We start from the raw sequence: 3,116 nt of genomic DNA on the forward strand, positions 1-3,116 counted from the left end.
TGACAGCGACTTTCACTTTCCCTCTACTGAGTGACCTGGTGTGAGATTTGGGCACTCCAAGGGGGTCTCTATCCGTCTGTTTCTCCTCTCTTTGGCGTCACACGTGCACCTATAGGTGCTCCAGCAGCTGCTGAACCTCTTTCTAGAGGATGCGCCTTTGTAATACAGGCCATTACTTCGTCTGATATGATCTGTCATCCAGGCTATGCGAAGCTGGTCCTTCTTTTCCCTGCTGCCCTCCCACTGGGGAAAGGGGTGGGGCAGTGGGCCCAGCCGAGAGGGCTATCTGGAGTCCCATAGCCGGGGTTTGAATCATAGACCTGTCCTCTACCAGCCTTGTAACCCTGGGGAGCTGCTTAATCTAAGTGTTAAACCTCTTCTACACAAACGCAATCAATACTGTAGCACTGTCCTCATAGGACACTGTCAGAAAATAAGATGAGATCAACTCTCTTCCTTACCTTCCTGCCTCCCTCCTCCTCCTCTCTTGACTCTTAAACCTGCTGCCTAATAAGACACTTGTGTAGCCCTCCATCCTTGTTCCCTAACATCTTCTACCTGGTGAACCATGTTCCCTCTAATACACGACTTGATGCCCTCTACATCCACTTCTGTTTATTCATTTTATTTTGGAAATGGAGATACAGGTTAGTCAAAGAACTTGATATCTCACAGCAGGGTGGGGGTAAAGATCCAGATGAAGTGCCATCCCCAGGGCTCTTGCTGCTTCACCCCAGCATCAAGTCACCTCTTGGCTTCTCTTGTTCAGTCTTGAATTAGCCCATCCCCCTACCATCCAGGGTTCACACCTGGGGGCAAATATGCATTGAGACGTGTTCTTACCATAGGCATTTTCTTCATCTCTTGCCACCTTCCGTCCTCCCATGATTACCTGAAAGAGTCCCAGATACAATTTGTTCATTCACTCATTTATCAAATAGATGTAACTGCTTACAGTCTGTCAGGCCAGGTCTAAAATGCTGGTGACCCTACAGTGAGAAGGTCGTAGTTCCTGCCTTCCCTGGGGCATTGGAAAGAGATTGGAGGAAATGTTCAGCAAAGACATTTGGAGGAGCCTAGTCTGGGGTTGGGATGATGCTGTGAGAGCACCTGGTAAGCTTGACTTTGTCTTCTCAGGGCCCCCAAATGCAAAGAGCAGAGGGGAGATGATAACATTTACTCTGTGTCAAGACGAGCCCCTTAGCTGGTCTGGAAATCAGTAGGGCTTATTGTGGGGGCTATAAGATACTGAGACCCTGGTCTTGAAGAGCATGTACAGCTTGCTTGCCCCCAGTCCCAGTGCAGAGGCAGTAGACTGAACACTGCCTGGTGTTCTGGCCAGCCTGCCAGGACTGCCCCCAGAGCACCTCCCAGCGCCCGATATCTTATTCCATCCCTTACTGCTCCCCTCAAAGGCAGAGGCCACCACTGCCAATGGGTAGGTGAGCACCAGGGAAGGAGCAGAGAAAGCTCTGTGGTCTGGCTCCAACTCTTTGGTTCCCCATCCTGCCTCAGTGTGTACCCCTTGGTACACACTGAGGAAAAAATGAAACCAGCTCAGAAGTGAGGCCCCAAGCCCTCAGGCCCTGACTATGACCCCAGCCAAGGTGAAGACAGTCATCAATCTGGGGGAAGATTAAGCTCCCTTAAGACTCCCGCTCCTGCCACTTGGCTTTTGACTCCTCCCACAATAGGGTGGCAACTGGTATGGAGCCTAGGAGAAGCCCTGGCTGGCACCTGGCTCTGGCTGTCGCCCCACCAACTCCAGCCCTGCCTCCCACCACTGTGGTGGCTGCCAGCAGTCACCACTGGGAGATGACTCAATCACCACTCACTTCCAGCCCAGCTCTCCCACCAAAGTCACCAGGCACATGCACACTGCAAAGGGACACTTCCACGCAAGGACATGCCTTCAAGACCAGGATAGGTGACTGTTTCACCTAACTTCATAGCAGCAGACTGAGAAAGTTAAAGAAAATGAGAAACAGAGGCCTATATTTTAAATGAAAGAACAAGATAACAGAGACAAATAATTTGCTTGCCAAAGAGTCCAAAGCAACAGTAATGAAAATGCTAACTGAACTTGAGAAAACAATAGCTAAACACAGTGGAAACTTCAGCAAAGAACTAGAGAATATAAAAACCAGTCAGAGCTGACGATTATGATAACTGAAATGAAAAACGTGCTAGAAGGAATTCAGGCCAGCTGAGGTGACACAGAAGAACACATAAGACAGAAGAGTGGAAATCACCTAACCAGAACAGCAACAAGAAAACACGTTTAAAAAATGGATGATAGTTTATGGGTCCTCCAGGACAACATCAAGCGTACTAACATTCACGTTATAGGTAGAGACGAGAGAGAAGTGGGTCAAAAATGTGTTTGGTGAAATTATAATTGAAAAGTTTCCTAACTTGAGGAAGAAAACAGATATTTGGGTACAAGAGGCATGGGGCACCGCTGTCAGAATGGCTGTCATCAGAAAACAAGAAATAACACATGTTGGCAAGGATATAGAGAAAAGGGATCCCTAGTGCACTGATAGTGGGAATGTCAGTTGCTACAGTAATGGTAGAAAACAGTATGGTGGTTCCTTGAAAAATTAAAAATAGAACTTCATATGATCTAGCAGTTTTACCTCTGGGTATATATCCAAAGGAAATGAAAACACTACTTCAGAAAGATGTATGCACTCCAATATTCATAGCAGCATTACTGATAATAACCAACATAGGAAAGCAACCTAAATGTCCATCAATAGATGATTGGGTAAAGAAGGTGTTTTATATATACATGTGTATTGGCTTCCCTGGTGTTCAGACAGTAAAGAATTTGCCTGCAGTGCAGGAGACCTGGGTTTAATCCCTGGGTTGAGGATCCCCCTGGAGAAGGGAAAGGCTACCCACACCAGTGTCCTTGCCTGGAGAATTCCATGGACAGAGAAGCCTGGTGGGCTACAGTCCATGGGATCCTAAAGAGTTGGACACGACTGAGTGATTAACACTTTCATTTTTGATTCTCTCTTTTTTTGATATATATATAGATAAATATATATATATATATATATAATGGAATAATCCTCAGCCATAAAAAAGGATGAAATCTTTCCATTTGC

The 3,116-nt window shown here is 46.5% G+C and overlaps 1 long non-coding RNA gene across 2 annotated transcripts in view; it reads right to left on the reverse strand.

Moving 5' to 3' along the window:
- Positions 1-6: 6 nt before the first annotated feature.
- The window catches only part of LOC104983831, a 6,343-nt gene continuing 3,233 nt past the window's right edge, over positions 7-3,116 (reverse strand). Inside the window, exon 3 of one of the 2 annotated variants that reach the window (XR_824686.1) lies at positions 7-892. This is a non-coding gene — a long non-coding RNA (uncharacterized LOC104983831). The remainder of the gene's footprint in view (positions 893-3,116) is intronic. The other variant, XR_824685.1, reaches the window with a different exon arrangement.

Source organism: Bison bison, unplaced genomic scaffold (genome assembly GCF_000754665.1).
Source record: "Bison bison bison isolate TAMUID 2011002044 unplaced genomic scaffold, Bison_UMD1.0 scf7180017863433, whole genome shotgun sequence".
In the NCBI taxonomy this organism is placed as follows: Eukaryota; Metazoa; Chordata; class Mammalia; order Artiodactyla; family Bovidae; genus Bison; species Bison bison.